The sequence below is a fragment of the Canis lupus genome, chromosome 3 (genome assembly GCF_048164855.1).
Source record: "Canis lupus baileyi chromosome 3, mCanLup2.hap1, whole genome shotgun sequence".
NCBI classification, from domain to species: domain Eukaryota; kingdom Metazoa; phylum Chordata; class Mammalia; order Carnivora; family Canidae; genus Canis; species Canis lupus.
The window spans coordinates 66,007,259-66,026,303 of NC_132840.1; the positions used below are offsets into that span (position 1 = coordinate 66,007,259).

At 38.0% G+C, this 19,045-nt stretch overlaps 1 long non-coding RNA gene across 1 annotated transcript in view; it reads left to right on the plus strand.

Annotated features, from left to right (window-relative positions):
• Positions 1-18,685, plus strand: part of LOC140630912 (uncharacterized) — an 89,738-nt gene extending 71,053 nt beyond the window's left edge. The window contains exons 4-5 of the long non-coding RNA XR_012028592.1: positions 17,585-17,653; positions 17,910-18,685. This is a non-coding gene — a long non-coding RNA (uncharacterized lncRNA). The remainder of the gene's footprint in view (positions 1-17,584; positions 17,654-17,909) is intronic.
• The last annotated feature ends 360 nt before the right edge of the window (positions 18,686-19,045 follow it).

Here is a 19,045-nt window from a genome sequence, read left to right on the forward strand (position 1 = left end):
AAATAGAATGAACTTCTCAAGAGGCTGAAAAACTGTGCAATCAATGCACTAAATTTTCTCCTTTTTCGAAGCATAAATGAGCCAACAAGTCAACTCCCTATCAAAGAAAACCCTGCTTGAAGATAGGACATCAGAACATCAACAAGATAATACTGCTAAGAACTTTCTGAACCCCTGGATTCTTTGTGCAATGAAAACCTTCCACAGTATCTAGAGCATTAAAACATTGAAAACACAGTTGAATGAATTGTTTCATTCTTCAATACCTAACACTTCTGCATAATGAGATCCTCACTCGTGTATCTTCTGCTTCAAATATTTTATTTTAACTATAAATGGTACATTAAAAAAAGACCTTAAAAGCTAGCAGACATGTTTTGTTTTTGTTCCTTTTGCATTGTCTCAGCCTATAAATCATTGTGACTATTAAAATATAAACACCATGCACAAGTCTAAAGTTCAGGTGCAGACTCTGTCCAATCATGAAGTGTGACCAGAAAGACTTGAGGCTGAGTTGTGGCCCTGGGCGTCCTCAGCTCAACCTCTACTTGATGGAGGAGCTACCTCACTTGAATGTGAAGGCTTAACTCAGCTCCAAGGGAAGTTGCTGCAAAGCTAGAATGGAACACCTCCTTCACTTGAGCAGTTCATGTGTTCAGGGATAGTTTGGGGAAAACAACTCCTTATTTGGAGCCATTTAATTTTCTTTGTCTTCTCCTTTCCTCGGGACCTCAGGTGACACCCTACCGGAGGCTAGGGGCCATCTAGAATTGCCCACTGATATGTGCCCCCCCAGGAAGCCCACCCACGGCCCAAGGTACCCAGCTTTCCACCTTTAATGCAGACCAGCACTTGGGCATCTCATGTTGGCCTTGTTTTAAGAAGTAGCTCTGCCTTTTTCCAGGTAACACATTTCCCAAGCCTGAAGTGGCACAAGCAAACCCAATTTCTGAAAGCTCAATTTCTGGGCATAAAGATAGTGTGAAATAAAATGCAACTCCTAACTGGGAAACGAAGGGTTGTGGAAGGGGAGGTGGGTCGGGGGATGGGGTAACTGGGTGACAGGCAATAAGGAGGGCACCTGATAGGATGAACACTAGGTGTATGTTATACTATATGTTGGCAAATTGAATTTTAATTAAAAAATAAAAATTAAAAATAAAAATAAAAATAAAAATAAATGTGGTATATGATTTTTTATGAAAACCCAGGACCAAGAATAGAGAAAAGAGCAGTAGGGGAAATCTCTGCTCTTCCTATCAGTCATCACTACCCCTTCCACCTGGGGTCCTTTACCAGAGCTGCTTTTATAGCAATGCAATTGGTAGATTCATCTTTTATTTCTACAAGTACAAGGTTGTGGGGAGTGAAAGAAAAGACTCCCGTATAACTGCTCATAAAATGCATGTTTGAGTATTTTCATGCCCGGACCAGATGGGGATGTGAGACACAGGTTAAGGGCGCCCTGGACTTGGTCTTAGTAATACTTTTCTTCTTGGCATGGACATTCTAACCAGGTAGCGAATGTTTTTGGGTAATTAGATGCATTGACCCGTTTCTAGAAAGTGAAAGGTAAATCAGTACCTTGTGTGATTGTGGGAGGGCAGGATCCAGCTGGATAGAGAGGAGTGATGGAGAAGCCCCACCCTTTGTGGTGGGCTGGCACATCTCAGAGGGGCTCATTCTTTGAGCTGGGATGGCATCCAGCATCAGTGATGGGTGGTTTCAAACAGGCTCGCTCTAATATGCAGATCCAATGAGCCAGAGAGAAAGGCCCACATCAGGCAGCTGCATCCCCCACGTTATCAATCAGCTGCAGTTTCTACCTCACAGCATCTGCTATGTGGGATTTGGATGCAAGTACAACTACATGCTAGGCAGCTGCAGAGTTTAAATAATCATTGCCCCTGACTTAGGAAGGTCATACCATTCCATGGTGTTAGATGTCAGTGTTGTAGACTCTTGTGGCAATCCACGCAGAATGGATGCTGGGCCCAATTTCTTTGTCTTAGTGAATCTGATTTTCTCTGTTTTTCAAGAAGCAGCACAGAGTGAAGTCAGTGAGAAGCCAAAGGGAGTTGCTGCTGTGCTCAGTCAGATTTAAATGGAACTGATTAGCTTCACTTATACCCCAGAGATTCCTGGAACCTGGATCAGGCTGTTCGTGCCCCAACGGCACCTAGGACCAGGAGGTGGCTGAATCAGAAGAGCAGCATTACATGCAGATAAAATTCATACTCTCCCTTTGAATGGAGCAGCCAGAGAGAAGGAGAGAAGAAAGTCAGAAAAGGTAGACACAAACTGCTCTTGTTGGCAACTGCCTTGGTGTCTAGAGGAAGGGGAGGCTGCAAGAGGGCCAGGGAAGGAGAGTCTGGTGAGCACTTGGGCACAACTGCGGGGGCTGACATCACACTTGCCTCTTTCCATATCCAAGCCCCATCATTCCTCATTCATTCACTACATTAGTTGTCAAAAGCAAATTCCTTTTTCTCAAGAACAAAGTGAAAATTGTAGTCATATCTGACCTTAGAGAGCACTTGTGAGGATCAATGGAAATAATGGTTTTGTGGGTTTTTTGTTTGTTTGGGGGGGATTTATTTTATTTATTTTTTTGGTTTATTTTATTTTATTTTTATTTTCTAAATAGTGAACATAGTGTTACATTAGTTTCAGGTTACAGTATAATGATTCAACAATTCTGTACGTGACTCAGTGCTCTTCATGATAAGTGCACTTTTTTTTTAAAGATTTTATTTATTTATTCATGAAAGGCAGAGACACAGGCAGAGGGAGAAGCAGGCTCCATGCAGGGAGCCCAATGCGGGACTTGATCTCGGGTCTCCAGGATCAGGCCTTGGGCCAAAGGCGGTGCTAAACTGCTGAGCCACCGGGCTGCCCAATAGGTGCACTCTTAATCCCCATCACCTAGTTCCCCCATCCCTCCACCTACTTCCCCTCTGGTGACCATCTGTTCTATATAGTTAAGAGTCTGTTTTTGGTTGCCTCTTTTTTCCCTTTGTTCATTTGTTTGGTTTCTCAAATTTCACATATGAGTGAAATCATCTGTTTTTCTCTGACTGACTTACTTAATTTAGCATTATACCCTAGATTCCATCCATGTTGTTGCAAATGGCAAGATTTCATTCTTTTCTTATGCCTGAATAATATTCCATCGTATATATACGCCACACCTTCCTTATCCATTCATCTATGGATGGACACTTAGGCTGCTTCCATCATTTGTCTGTTATAAATAATACTGTAATAAACATAGGGATGCATCTATCTTTTCAAATTAGTGTTTTTGTATTCTTCGGGTAAATACCCAGTGGTAAATTACTAGATCATACAATAATTCTATTTTTATTTATTTATTTATTTATTTATTTATTTATTTTTAATAATTCTATTTTTAATCTTTTGAAGCACCTCCATCCTGTTTTCCACAGTGGCTGTACCCATTTGCATTCCCACCAACAGCACACACAGGTTCAAGGAAATAATGTTTTGTAAGTTATTTGTCACCATACCTGGCACATAATGAGCATCAGTAGGTCACCAGTAATGGTGTCACAGCCACTGCCAAGTACATGAAAAGTATCTCTCCTCTCAGGGTCATTGTAACTTTTTTTCTAAGGGCAAAGGAAGGTCCCAAAGGCAGACTGTTACTCCAAGCCATCAACCTTACTGGCAGTGCAAGTAATTATGTCAAAATAAAACGAAGACAACAAAAACTTGAACTAGAAATGGTAGAAGGGGAAAATTTATTTCAAGGATCATGGAATGTCTCAGGGAAATGTAGTTGGGCCTCAGGAATACCTGAAACCAGAAGGTAGGGATGTCACTGCCTTGTGTTGTTGAGCAGGATTCTCTTGCCCTGGTTTTGGGGAATACAGAGTCAGACCTGCAGAAAGTGAAGGGAGTTGCTACTACAACTCAGGCCCTGTCCCTAATTTTTTCTTCTTAGTTTGTTTCATTTTCCCTTTTTGCTGAGGTCGTGGCTGTGCAGCCACGTAGGAGCTTAAGAGAATCTCAGATTCACATGTTACAGCCTAGGTACCCAGAGAGACTAACTTATCTTTGTCAGATCCAGTTACAAACAACAAAGGAAAGACAGTAATTGTCCAGGTAGGGCAAGAAATCCACCTTTAGATTATAACCACGTCTGTGAGAGGCATAGCTTGGGTCAGGTGCGCAGAGCTGGATCAACCACCATGGTCATGGGGGCAGAATCAGGTCAGGTTAACACAGGAGCTCTCATGATGACCATGTAAATGGGAATGAAGGAGACGGTTCCTAGAAAAAGTGGAGTTCTTGGCAGGCAGAGTTTAAGAGAACTCAGCCCAGAGCCCTTCTTGTGCTATAAGGGTGATGTGATGAAAGCTGATTCCTATTTCCATGTCCCTGGATTCCTTGAAACTGTCATGTTAACCTGCTTTATAGAGAGGCAAAATGAACTATCATCAGGGTGAACTTAGGGTTCTTATAATCTTGGAAAGGAGTGAAGGATTGAAGGAACTTTGAAAAAAAAGAAAAAGACATTGCACCACTTTTTTGAAATGACTCATTTGGAGTCATCTGACCCAAGGCAAACAACTTAGGATTTACTTGATCTCTATTTATTGATAAAATGCAGAAGTTGATATATGGGTTTGGATCTTGGCTGTGCTGCAAAATAGTTGTATGACCCAGGGTAGGTTATTAACCTTGGTTTCTTCATGTGTATAAGGAAGATAATGCAATGATACAATCTACGTAGTGTTGGGAGAACTGAGGAAATACATATTTAGCATGCTTAGTAGAGTATAGATGATATAGTACTCAGGAAACATGAGCTACTATTGTTTATACCTCTTAATTTCTCATTTAACTGACTTACAATATACAACCTTAAATTACAGCTATCAGTGTCTTTCTCCTTCTTCAGAGATTATAAACTCCTATCAGGCCTGGGTCACTTCTTATTTGTCTTTATATCCTAGGCCTCCAATAGTGGAACTTCACTAAATATTGACCAAATAAATGTTGACTGGGCTAGATGGCCATCTGTACTCTTTCCACTGTCTCTTGGGGGCACTGCAAACAGGCATTAGACAATGGTAACACAACTGAGCCATATATTGTGAGCTCGCATCTTCCCCAATTTCAGATAAATTGGTTCCATTTATTCCTTCAGTTTATTCATTCAACAACTTTTTATTGAATGTTTACTAATATTCTATAAATGAGCCAATTTCTGCTTCTCTGGTGATGAACAATGAGCTCTTGCCTCCACAGAGTTGATAAGAAATATCCTGTGCTAGTGCCAGGTTTAATGCCCCTGTGTGCAAACCCATCAGCCCTGGATTATAACTTCTGTTTCTTTCTTTATCTGCCTCACTTGTCAGTGACCTTCTTGAGGACAGAAGGCATGTATTTTACTTCTGTGACTAGCTCAGTGATTTTTACATAACAGGGTTCAATAAATGGTGAACCAATGGATGAATGATTTCCTAGAATTATCCTAGAAGACCCTGATAACCTTTGAATAGATTCATCTATATTGAATCTGCATGTCCTTTGAGTGTGATGGGAAAAACAGTGAATTTTACAGGTTGGGCCTTTTGAGCTTTCCATGTTTTGCATGAATGGCTTGAGTGATAGATATGCCCATGGTCTCTGAAGCAAACAAAACAAAGCAAAGCAAAACAAAACTTAACAGTGAGAATAAAATTTGATTTCAAGAAAATGCCCCTTTCTCTAATCTTTCAGCATTCTCTTTTCTTGGAGAAGAGGTATACCTTCTCTCTCCAACCTTAGCTCTTTGCCCTTGAGCTGAAACTTATATTATTAATCATTTGAAACTATTGTTTCCATGGAGATAGCCTAGCAACTTCTAGACTTGGATTTAGCACTGAATAAGCCATACTATTGATAGATATTACATTTTTAACTTCTTGATCCATGAAAGTTAAATATATTTAGTATCTAGTTCATTAACAAGTTCTTTTTCCTCTGATTTCAATAAAAACAAAATAAAGCACCTTATTTTTCTAAAGCCAGGAGTGATTGTGTAAGACTGCCCATGAAGTAATAGTTTCATTATTTGTGATTTGTTTAGTGAACTTATATATAGCCAGGCACCATTCCAACTGTTTTAGAAATATTTAATTCACTTAATCGCCATAACAACCTTATTAGGCGTGTGCTAATATCTACATTCTATATATGAGGAAACTGGGGACATTAAGAGGTTGTATAAATAAGAGAACTGGCAAGTGGGTACATTTATGATACATTTCTATTCCTTGGACATGTGCTGAATCCTCTCACCCTGAAAACCTGCTGCAGGTCCAGTTCTCATTCATTCCCTGCCTACCACCACTCTTTGTATTCCTCTATCCTGCCCCAAGGACATATGCTGTTGTCTGAGACATGTTTTAAAGCTTGCAAATTATTATATGGTTGTAGTTTACCTTAAAATCCTTTGGCATCTATAGACAAGTACATTATCATGCATGTCATAGGCAGTGCAAGCTTCAACTCTAGGGACAATCACTTAATTGAATTGAAAATGCACCTTGCAGGAGTGGTCAGCTAGGAAGGTATCAGAAAGGCCACGGTCAGGGACAGTGCGGACAGCTGCACTGGTATCACTTTGCTGGTGTCCTTCAAAACAAAAAGCTTGGCTAATTGATGTAACAAATGACACACATAATTTTATTCTCAGTGAAAATAGTGCCTTGTCAGTTAACTTGATAAATATTAGAAATGGACATTCATTCATGGAATTATAGGTATTCAATCTATGTAGATTGGCTTAGGTATTTTAGAAATATTTCCTGTCTTTGCTTGAGGAGAACATAAAACTCTAGCAAGCCTGGTAGTGAATGCTGTCTGTCCCACATCCATTTTCCAGCCAGTTCCCGAAGGATTTCTGGTCGGCTGATGCCAACTGTTAAGTAACAGAATCCTGCCTCTGGAGTCTTGTCCTAAATATTTCTGGTGACCCTTCCTGTGAAATGGCGCACAGAGCACTTGCAATGACAGAGAGCTGGGACTTCATTGAGCTTGAGGGACGTGTGTCATCAGCCACATTGGACTTGGTTACTAATGTACATTATTTAGTAAATGTCTCCCTATATGGCAGAATGTACTCTGAGACTTGTTTGCATTAGTAAGTTTTAACCTTGTTGTAGTTAAGATTGTGGGGATGGGCCTAACCCTTACCTACTTCAAATTTCTTTTAAGCCTACTGTAGTCTATCAAAAAAGAAGCTGAGTTGTCCGTGGTGAAATGATCGAAAGTCAGTTCACAACAGGCATAACAGAAAGTAAGAAAGATTTCATCCCTCCTGCTTCCTGGCCTCTCCCTTCCAGATTGGCCTGAGGCCCTTTCCTTAACATATTTTTCTACATGGTGGTGTGTGTGTGTGTGTGTGTGTGTGTGTGTAATGATGGTAGTCATCCTTGTCCCTTCCTTTATAATATAGAAACATCTCTAGGTTTCAAATATTACATTTGTTTTCTTCTTTTGTTCTGCTATTAGATGATTAACCCACAATGAGCTAGCCAAGGCAAATGCTTGAAGTTGGCCAATTGTATCTTCAGAGCTCCAAATGCCTATAAGTGCTCTCATGGCAAGATGCTTAGAGGTGTTCATTCTCTCCCTGTCCCCGACACTTCTCAAGGAAGGGTTCACAATGAGGTGCTCTTGATGGGTAAGAGAACAAAAACAGGAAAACACAGCATGGTTTTCCAGATACCCACACTCAAAAAATGTTTATTGAGCAACCCCTGTCTCTTACGAGGTACATACTAACAGGTGAGCATAGAAAGATTCAAACTCAAAACCTGTCAGAGGGTGACTAGGTATCATTTCTTCACAGCCAATTTTTCCCTCTCTGCTTTTGAATTTACTACTGGTGCATGGTAGCAGAGGCTATTACCCCACCAAAGCCAGCATTTCCTGGGCTAAAGGAAATTCCTAAAGAAGTGCGCATTATATAAATTCTGGGAACAGAATTAGTTCTGTGCTTGAAAACCTGCCTTCTAAATTATCTTCCTTCTAAGTCACTTCTGGGTAAAGTGCAGCAAAAAAAAAAAAAAAAAAAAAAAAAAAAAAAAAAAAAACCCAAAAACCAAAAACCAAAACAAAAAAACCAGAAGGAGATTTTTTTTAATTCTAATTTTGCTCCCTAAAATCACATATGATATCCCACCTGCAGGGCGCTGCCCCAACAGGCAGAGAACACAATCTGCTATGTTGATGAAGCCATCCTCCCTTAGTCAGGCAGCATGGCCCAGCTGGAGGGTTCTGGCTCCCTACCTGATTGCAGTTAAGTGCTGAATGCAAAGTCTTCTGGGAATTGGCACCTCCTTGAACCTGGCCCATGTTTTGATTACAGAAGCCAAAAATAGGTAAGCAACCGCGGAGCTCCAGGTAGGAGGCACTGCAGACAGAAGGCATCCGCTTTTGCCTTGAGTAGGAGACAGTCTTTAAGAGATGCAAGTTCTAACACCAGCCCCATCACAGCCTGTGATTTAGTATTTATGGGGGATGGGGGTGTGAGAGGCGATTTAGGGAGGAGTACTACATGCCCAGACCTTGCATAGGGGCTTGAAGATTTAAAAACTAAGGAAAACGTTATGAATTCTTCATATATATATAATATATAATGTATATTATATATGTATTATTTCTTGCTATTCAAATGTAAAATATTATTGTAGCAAGAATATGGAGGTGCTCCTTGAAATGAATGCATTATACATGGAATTCTATGCTTACCTCAGTTCCTAGCTTCTATACCTTCTTTCATCAGGCAGGCCAGGTCTTATACCTTGAGAATTCTTTCACTTGATTCTTCCATTTCTCTGTTTGTATAGGGCCTCTTTGTTTTATAGGAGCCATTCCTGGTCCTCTCTTTTTCATCACTGCCTGGGACTAGAAATTAAAAATTCCTCACAGCAGGATGTCCTAAGTGCCTGGCTGTCCTGTCACCACCTCTTCATTCTTCTTTTCCTCTCTTCTTTTTCTTTCCTGTTTTCCTCTGGTCCCTAAAGTAATGGAATAGTGAGAAGACAGCAGAGAATTTGAAGTAGACACCCCAAGAGTGCGGTGATATCTAGCATTTCCTGATGATTAGTAATGCTGAGCACCATTTCATATATCTGTTGGCTAGCTCTATGTCTTTTTGTTTGGAAAAAAATGTTCTCATATTCTCTGTCCATTTTTTAGTTGGATTTTTTGTTTGTTTATTTGTGTGCTTTTGTTCTGTGAAACAGATGCCTACTATTTTAAGGAGCTGTTTTAAATCTTATCCCTTCACCCTAGATTAAGAACATCTCCAAACCTTCATTTTACAGGTGAGAATAAGTCTATGTATAGTTGTCTTCATTCAACTATGAGAACAAAAATACACTTCCAAAAGCCATGCTGATTCTCTGATACTGGCTAGCTTCATGATCCTGGGCAAGTTATCTGACCAATGTATGCCCAAGTTTCAACAACAGGCTCTTGTGATGATTAAATGAGTCAATACATGTAAAGTGATAAAAAAATTTCTTGGCTTACAGTAAGCTTTCAATAACTGTACATTATTAGCACTATTAGTAGTGATAATTGTGTTCACTGAATGCCAAAGAACTTCCAGTAACATGAGGGTCCGAACTCTTTCTGTGCAGCTTTAATAAAAATAAAGACTACTTTTCAAGATCCATCATCTCTATCTACTTCCTATCATCTCATCTCAAAGAGTAAAGTCCTGAGAGATGGCAGGCAAGAGAAACGAGAATGAAAAGTTCATAAGCCTGAAAGTCAGGACAACCAGTTTTTAATGAGTACCTGTCACTAACTAGCTGTGTGACTCTGGATAGCTAATAGGGCCTTTCTGGGTATCTTAATGACTTTCTTACTGTCTTATTAACTATCTCTTGAAGGTAAGTTCTAGCTTTAACACCTCAGGAATCTGTGTTCTGCATCAATGGCTACAGAGTGAGGGGAGGCATTTACAGAGCTCAGAGAGTCTTTCTCTTTCCTAGTACTTCACATTTGGCTGACTTCCTTGAACCTGACACTGGAAAAAGAAACTCAGAACATTTTAATTTATGGCCCAAACAAAAAGTACTCTTAATTAAAATTTAGAAGCCAATTCCATGGACAATGTCTGGAAGTGAGCCCAGAAGAAAAGAAAGATTATGGCATAACCAAATAAGCCTGTAAAAGTTTAAAAAGTGGTTGAAGAGAAATAAATGTGTATCTATGCAAATCAAGATAAGGTAATTTGGGGATAAAAGAGGGTCCATTATAAACTGACTTGGGCATTCAGCCTTGGCTCAGCCAAGTGGTCAAGGAATTATACATAATCAACAAGTTTCTCACTTTTCACTTTACAGGGTTATCTCTGGACAGGAACATATGTCAAAGCACAGAGGAGTGCTTGTCTTTTTAAGAGACTCTTATCAAGGGGAGCTATGAGGAAACTTTTAGGATCATAGATTATTATCTTGATAGGGGCTTCATAGGTATACATGTCAAAACATCAAATTGTACACTTTAAATCATGCAGTTTGTAATATGTCACCTATACCTCAATAAAATTGTTTAAAAAAAATCTACTACAACACTATAATCACCTAATTCTTCTTGATCCTATTCTTATGTTCCATGTGGGGTCTACCTGAGAGGATCAACTCTGGCACACACCTGGAACATCATCAGGTTTCTGGCCAAACTCCATCTCAATAGCACCCTAACTTCATCTCAGATAATAGCAAGAACAGTGGCTTGCACCTTTGCACAAGGTGATCCTTCTTTCCTGTTCTACCCTTCCTCCTCCTGGCCTAGTACAGCATCTTGGTGATTGGATAGGACTCTGCTGGACTAAAGAACCATATTAAAAACAAAAGGACCAACAGTGGAATCAGCTAAAACAATGGACAGACCTTGAGACTAGTAGAAATAATAGAAAAGTGTCAAAGGAAGAGGTATATGTCCAACGAAGCCATGGTGGTTTATCTAAACCTCCACAGCCTCTGTTGGGCATAACTGAGTATGAGAAACCCTATCATGCAGAAGATTGGAAACTCCACTGACAAAGCTCTGCAGAAAGCAGCAGCAAGATAGAGGAACATGATCATTTTATCTTATAGTTATGTAAAACTGAATGTAACTCAGGGTTGGTAGAGATCCTTGTTTAATGATTGCTTGGGAAGACTTGTAAATATGTATTAAGCATATGCTTTTTATTATAATGTGAAAGGAACTAATGAAATAATGCACATGAATGTGGTTTGTAAAGTATAAAGCATGAATAACATGAAGCACTAAACATCTTTAGTACAGCTCAGAAGAACTAATGGTTATGGACGAAACACAAACACATCCTAATGATGCAGGAGGCACAGAAGCAGAATATAGAAATCAAAAGAGGTCTGAATGTCTTTAAATTCAGAAATAAACCCTATAAAGAGAATCACATAAAAAAAGAGCTTCCAAGGGGTAAGATCTACTGACCATCTTCATAAATTCTAAAGCACAAACATTTATTTTGAATTTATATGTGTGTGTATCCATCTATTTATCTGTATATTTATATATGTATGTTGTTGTTTTTATTGTTATATGCCTTACCATTTTGAATTCTATAAAAGGCAGAAATCTGGCTCCATGGTTCAGCCTGAGACTTAAACATCAACCAATAGCAAATCTGAGTACAAAAATAGTTATAGGTTATGTTGGTCAAGTCAGAAGCCACTCTTGCAAAAGGGACTGTGTGATTTGGCTTTAGACCATATTGAAGAATCCCTGTATTAGAGCAGCTCCAACTCATTTTATGCTTCAGTGCATTAAAGATAAATTTAAATTATACTTTTGGCTCCTGTGTTGCCTTTGGGGAACTCTCCTCTTCCACATCTAGTGAATGTGATGATCTAGCGTTTGTTGATGAGGACACCATCTCCTTGACCACAGTGGTTAGTTCAGGTATGTGCACATGACCCAGACTGGGTCAATGAGGACCATACCTGAGAGTTCTTCATATAATTATTGATAATAAGGTGACCTCTTTTCACCGGGGTTGTGAAGGTAGTCAGTCTGAAGCTGCTGGTGCCTACCACAAAAGGAAGAATTTATTTCAGAATGTAGCAAATAGGGGATGCCCGGGTGGCTCAGCGGTTAAGCGCCTGTCTTCAGCCCAGGGTGTAATCCTGGAGTCCTGGGATCGAGTCCCACATCGGGCTCCCCGCATGGAGCCTGCTTCTCTCTCTGCCTGTGTCTCTGCCTCTCTCTCTCTCTCTCTCTGTCTCTCATGAATAAATAAAATCTTAAAAAAAAAAAAAGAATGTAGCAAATATACAGAAAGGAAAACCAGCCTAGAGATGAATAAGCAGCATTTTTATGTCAATGTTTGAGCCTCTGGATCCAATCATTCTTTTTACTTTCTCCAGTTTTATTGAAAAAATAATTAACACACATCACTGTATGAGTTTAAGGTGTACAGCAGGATGGTTTGATTTACATGTGTTGTGAAATGATTATCACAATAAGTTAAGTTAACATCCATCTTCTCATATAGATACAATACAAAGAAAAGAAAGAAATTGTACTTTTGATGAGAACTCCTAGGATTTACTCAGTTAGCAACTTACCTATCTATTGTACAACAGGCTTAGCTATAGTCATTGTGTTGTGTGTCATATCTCTGATACTTATTTATCTTATCACTGGAAGTTTGTGCCTTTTAAATATCTTCCTCTAGTTTCCCTTCCTCCGCCCTCTGCCTCTGGTAACCACAAGTCTGATCTTTGTTTCTGTGAGTTTTAATGGTGTTGTAATAACATTGTATGGTGACAGATGTATGGATCCAATCATTCTTGAAAGCAGTTGCATCACTGCATTTTACAAGTGCGTAATACATAATTTCTGTATTTATGAAATGAATTTGAGCTGGTTTACTTCTCCTTGCAACCAATCAATGTTTACTAATATTATGAGATGGATTTAAAATGCAGGCCTCTCATCAAATTCTCTTCCTACCCAACTAGCAAGGAAAAACTAGCGTTCAATATAATAATATTTACCTTTGGGAATCTTAAAGGTCTTGGCCAAGAATTTAGGTCTGGAAGAGCTTAAAATAGCTCCTCAAAGAGATAAACCTTGTAGAAATTCTGGAGCAATGCATATTCCAATGCCTTCTTCTGGATGGAAGTGAAATAAAGCAATGTATATAGTTTAAGCACTTTTCAGTTCTTTTTATTCAGTCTAGAAAATGAAGTTATTCATTTATGTTGGCCATGTCTATCATATCATATTAAAGGGAGAAAGTTGTTTCTATTTTCCTTTATATTGTAAACACTCTAAAAGTTTATACATGAGTCGTGTCATGCTTGTATTCACAATAGAGAAGATTCCTTGGACCAGGCTGGGATTCAGGAACCCTAGTCTGTGTGTGTATTGTCATTTCTACAGTGAGGAACAGGGGGAAAAGCAAATACTTCTTATATTTCTTTTTTTTTTTTTTTTTTTTTTTTTTTTTTTTTTACTTCTTATATTTCTTTATTGTGCAAAACAAGCCTTTAAAATAGTCACATAAGGCATCATATCCTATTATGGTAAAACTTTCATTCTTCTGGAGTAAATACATAAAATATAGAGTCCAGTAAATTGTTTATTTCAAAAAGTCTCTAAATAAGAAGAAACTCCTTTAAATCTGTTTGGTAAGCTAGCTATGTGTTAGCCAACAGGGAGCCCATATCCCTGTCATATTTGATCAAGAAGAAACATTCAAGCTAATTTATGTTACAGAAATCTCATTGGTATAGATTTTACTGGAATCAATTCTTCAGAGAAGAAATTAAAATAGTTTTTACTAAATCAATATGAATTCTTAGGCCTGGAGCTTCCCTGAATTTAGAAAATGTAAACTAATCTTTGAATACAAATTGAATTCCTTGATAGTAGGCTGTGGAATACTAACCTATAGTGCTTATACATTTAAACACACATGCAGATACACATATGCACATACATTTATAAGAAGAATTTATAAGAATAATTGACATCTGAAATCTACTTACATTTACTTATTCATATTTACCTCTGGTTCTTCATCAATTTTCTTCCATTGTCCTCTGTCAGTAAGCAATAATAACATAAGTACTTGCCTGCAGCCAATTCTTTATATTCCTCTTATTCTGTTTATCTCAATCAACTTTTTTTTGCTGCCAATATTAAATATTCAAATACAAAGCAATTTTCTGTATTGTTATATGAGTTATCCAATTTCACTGTTTAAATGTCCAAATTAATTTGACAGTTATCCTAGTTAATTCAGCTTTAAAAATAACAAAATACATACACCATCTCCTGAGTGACCAATAATTGCTATAAGTCTATTTCCAAACATATGACCTATGCTGAATACAGATCCAGCCTTTAATTTCTTCCATTGGAAATGCATTTTAATAAAAGCATGACAGGGGGAATCATGACTTAGGAACTAAGATAATTAAGGAGAAAGGAGGATTGAGTTTGGGTCAGGTGATAGATGGCATGAGTCTCAGAGATGCTGGATTTTAGGAAGGAAGGAGAGTAAGTCTGGGAGTGGAAGAAATGGATGACACCCACCCCACATCTAGGCCCAGTGATATGCAGGCTGTGGAAGTCAGAATCAAACTTTAGGTAGGACAAAAAGGTGGGGAGAACATTCAGAACAGGTTCTAAAGATGAGAAAGTTTTGCTGACACCTGGCCTTCAGTTTTAGAAAGCATAGTCCATCAGTTTTAGGAGCTGGGAAGGATAGTATGGAGTTGTAAGGGGCATGTGAGGAGCTTGATGGGTTGAGGGTGAGAGTAGAGTGACCGTAGAGTCCTAGCCATCTCCTTTTTTTTTTTTTCATTTTTATTTATTTATGATAATCACACAGAGAGAGAGAGAGAGAGGCAGAGACATAGGCAGAGGGAGAAGCAGGCTCCATGCACCGGGAGCCTGACGTGGGATTCGATCCCGGGTCTCCAGGATCGCGCCCTGGGCCAAAGGCAGGCGCTAAACCGCTGCGCCACCCAGGGATCCCCTAGCCATCTCCTGATGACAAGTGTAAACTGAGTAGTGGGGATGGTCCGCTCTTAAGATGATACCTAACTGCTGTGATAAGTTAGTAAAAGTATTTTATGAATTAAAGATTTCTGTTCTTTTATAAGCTTCTGAATACACTTTTGATTTTCATTTGGAAAATGTATATTGAAGAAGTATGACTTTCTAAGAACAGAGATAGGACAGATAGCTAGATGTAATGTATAATGCTTGGTTAGATATTGATTGATTGACTTGTATTGACTTGTATTGAGGTAGAGTTGGCACACACTACATCAGTTTCAGACGTGCAACATAGTGATTTGACACCTCTATATATTCTGCTATGTTCACAAGTGTAGCTACCATCTATCACAATGTCTTTGACTACATTCCCTATGCTATACCTTTCACCTTCATAACTTACTAATTCCATCACTGGAAGCCTGTATCTTCCTCTTATCTTCACCCATTTTGCCCATGCCCCCACCTTCTCCCCTCTGGCAACCACTAGAATTTGTTCTCTGTATTTATGGGTCTCTTTGTGCTTTATTGTTTGCTCATTTGTTTTGTTTTTTAGGTTCCATATATAAGTGAAACCTTATGGTATTTGTCTTTCTCTGACTGACTTATTTCTCTTAGCCTAATATCCTCTAGTCCATCTATATTATCACAAGTGGCAAGTCTCATTCTACTTTATGTCTAAGGAATATTCCATCATATGCTGCATTTTCCCTATCCATTCATCTATCAATGGACAATTATGTTGCTTCCATATTTCAGCTATTGTAAATAATGCTACAATGAACATATGAGTGCATATATCTTTTTAAGTTAGTGTTTTCATTTTCTTTGGGTAAATACCAGAATTACTGGATCCTATGGTTATCTCTTTTTTAATTTTTTGATGAATCTCCATAGTGTTCTCCACAGTAGCTGCACCAGTTGACATTCTCACCAATAGTCCACAAAGAAACCGTTTTCTTCATATCCTCTCCCAAATTTGTTACGTTTTGTCTTTTTGATACTAGCCATTCTTACAGGTGTAAGGTTATGCTGCATTGTGGTTTTGAATTACATTTCCCTGATGGTTAGTGAATTTGAATATCTTTTTTTTCATATGTTGGCCATCTGTATGCCTTCTTTGGAAAACATCTATTCAGGTTCTCTGCTCTCCCCCTTTTTTTGGAAGAGAGAGAAAGAGATTGAGAGAGCATGTAGGGAGGGGAGCAAAGGGAGAGAGAGAATCTTAAGCAGTTCCGTGCTCAGTGCGGAGCTTTACATGGGGCTCAACCTCATGAGCCTGAGATCAGGACCTGAGCCAAAATCAAGTTAGACCCTTAACCAACAGAGCCACCCAAGCATCCCCCTCTGCCCATTTTTAAATTGGATTGTTTGTTTTTGTGGTGTTGAGTTTTACAATTTCTTTGTATGTTTTGGATATTAGTACCTTATTGAATATATCATTTGCAAATATATTCTCCCATTCAGTAGGTTGCTTTTTTGTTGTTGGTGGTGGTGGTGGTGGTTTTTTCTCTGTGCGAAAGCTTTTTATTTTGGTGTAGTCCCACTATTTTATTTTTGCTTTTGTTTCCCTTGCCTCGGGAGACATATCTAGAAAAATGTTGCTATGGCCAATATCCAAGAGATTACTGCCTATGTTTTTTTCTCTAGGACTTTTATGGTTTCAGGTGTCACATTTGGGTTTTCAATCCATTTTTATTTTATCTTTGTGTATGGTGTTAGAAAGTGGTCTGGTTTCATTCTTTTGCATATAACTGCCCAATTTTCTCAACACCATTTGTTGAAGAGACTCTTTTCCCTATTGTATATTCTTGCCTCCTTTGTCATAGATTAACTGACCATATAAGTATGGGTTTATTTCTGGACTTTCTATTCTTTTCCATTGATCTATGTGCCTATTTTTGGCGCCAGTACCATACTGTTTTTGATTATTGTAGCTTTGTGGTATATCTTGAAGTCTGGGATTGTGGTATATCCAACTTTGTTTCTCTTTCTCGAGATTGATTTGGCTATTTGGGGTCTTTGTGGTTCCAACAAATTTTAGGATTGCATGTTCTAGTTCAGTGGAAAATGCTGTTGGTATTTCAATAGGGATTGCATTGAATCTGTAGATTGCCTTGAGTACTACAGACATTTTAAGAATATTAATTCTCCCACTCCATGTGCATGATGTAAGTTTCCATTTATTTTTGTCATCTTCATTTTTCTTATCAATATTTTATGTTTTTTAGAGTACAAATTTTTCACCTTCTCGGCTAAGTTTATTCCTAGACATTTTATTCTTTTTGGTGCAATGGTACATAGAATTTTCTTAATTTCTCTTTCTGCTACTTTGTTATTAGTGTATAGAAATACAACTGATTTCTGTATATTAATTTTGTATCCTGCAACTTTACTGAATTCATTTATTACTTCTAATAGTTTTTTGATGGGGGCTTTGCAGTTTTATATATATAGTATTATGTTATCTGTAAATAGTGATGATTTTACTTCTTCCTTTCCAATTTAGATCCCTTCTGATCTTTTCCTTGCCTGATTGCTGTGGCTACAATTTCCAGTACTATGTTGAATAAAAGTGGTGAGCATGAGCATTTTTGTCTCATTCCTTATCTTGGAGGAAAAGCTCTTAGTTTTTTATGTTAACTGTAGGTCTGTCATATGTGGCCTTTATTATACTGAGATATGTTTTCTCTAAACTTTCTTTGTTGAGAGATTTTCATCATGAATGAATATTGAATTTTGTCAAATAATTTTTCTGCATTATTGAGATGATCTTCTGATGATTTTTATCCTTCATTTTGCTAATGTGATGTATCATACTGATTGATTTGCAGATATTGAAGCATCTTTCCATCCCTGGAATAAAACCCACTTGATTGTGAAGAATGATCCTTTTAATGTATTGTTGAATGTGGTCTGCTAATATTTTGTTGAGGACTGTTGCATTGCTGTTCATCAGGGATTTTGGTCTGTAGGTGTTTTATTTTGTTTTGTTTTGGTAGTTTCTTTGCCTGGTTTTGTTATCAGGGTAATGCTAGCCTCATACAATGTATTTGGAAGCTTTTCTCCCTCTTCTGTTTTTTGGACTACTTTGAGGAGAATACGTATCAACTCTCCTTTAAATGTTTGGTAAAATTCACTTGTGAAGCCACCTGGTCCTATACTTTTGTTTGTTGGGAATTTTTTGATTGCAGATTCAATTTTGTTTCTGGGAAATCAGTCTGTTCAAGATCCTGAATTTTTCAAGTAATATAAAGAAAAAAGAAAGAAGAAAGGAAGAGACAGCTATAGAGAAAATTTAGGGGAAAACTAAAGATTTTTCCATATGAACTGTGTTTTAGATGATATAGTTATTCATGTAACATTTCTTGGGTGTGATAATGGCACTGTAATTATTTGAAAAATGTCTCTGTTCTTAGGTGAAATGGGTTGAAGTATTTAGTTATGATGTCTGAAATATTCAAATGCTCTAGCAAAAATGGAAAGAAAGGGAGACAAAAAAACAAAAGTGGGAAAATATTACCAATAGAGTAATCCAGCTGAAGTGTATATGGGCGTTCATTGTACTATCTTTAAATTGTCTGTAGATGTGACATTTTTCAAAATAAAAATTTAGGAAACAAAGCCTCAACTCTTCATATTGTTAAGTCTTATATATCAACTCGCCTAAAAAACAGTGTGTGCCAGCACCCTTCACAAATTTCTTAAGTAGATTTTGTGATTTCTTCTTAATTGGCCATGTTGTTTTAATAAACCCACAAGACTGTTTCTGCTAAATTACAGAGAAAAGTCACATAAAAGAAAAATGGCATTTGTGATCCAAAGGGGGGAAAATCATTCGTTTAAAATGTTAGCTTATTTCGTGTCTTTGTTATGCTCAGCAAGTTGTGTCACTTAGTTATTTTTAATCCCAGTTAGGTTTAAATTTATTTTAGAAGGACAAGTGAAATAGACCCCAGCAGGGTTTGTC